The sequence below is a fragment of the Cariama cristata genome, unplaced genomic scaffold (genome assembly GCF_000690535.1).
Source record: "Cariama cristata isolate BGI_N322 unplaced genomic scaffold, ASM69053v1 scaffold20284, whole genome shotgun sequence".
In the NCBI taxonomy this organism is placed as follows: domain Eukaryota; kingdom Metazoa; phylum Chordata; class Aves; order Cariamiformes; family Cariamidae; genus Cariama; species Cariama cristata.
In genome coordinates, this window is record NW_009614952.1 from 10,467 (window position 1) to 11,186 (window position 720).

A 720-nucleotide genomic window follows, 5' to 3' on the forward strand; every position below is an offset into this window, starting at 1 on the left:
GGGCACCTTGGAAATCACCGCAAGCTGCCCAGGTCCTTTTCCTGCTGCTCCTCCGGTGCATACTCCCACAACACAACGCTCACCTGGGACAACTCCCCTGGTCCTCAGGTGAGTGCCAAGCTCTCAGTGGGCTGGCTTTGTTCTCTTCCCCCCCGCCCCCCCCAGTTGTGATGTGGAAACACTCTTCCCCATGTGAGGCAAAGGCGTATTGCTAGCTGCGGGGAAAGGTCTGTATCTGAAATTGGAAAGTGCAGCTTGACCTTAGAAGAGGATGTACAGATGAAAGGACCAAATAAGTGACACCACATCCTTTCTGTATTTACAAATTAAATAGAATAAATAATGTCTGTATGCAATAGTGGCAGAACACGGATTCTAGTGTGGGTAAGGCTGCCCTGGCTCGTGCTGGGCTCATATGGCAGCCGGGGCGGCATTCATCCTGTGCCCCGTTGGAGGTAGCCAGCGCCCCGTGTCTCTGCCATAGGGGCTGGATGCTGAAGGGTCTCTGTGGGGTCAGGAAAGTCCCTCGCTCTTTCCAAGTGAGGCCAGCCAGGGTAAGCACTCCACGCTCCCAGCAGCAGGATGGTTGACGTCAGGCTGCCCTTCGTTTTCGGCGTCTGTGTTGTGAAAGGTTTGGACGGCATCAGTGGCATGGACGTCAGCTGGAGGAGCCTGGCGCTCCCCTGTGAAAGGGGGAAGTGGGGAGGGGAAGCGCAGGGG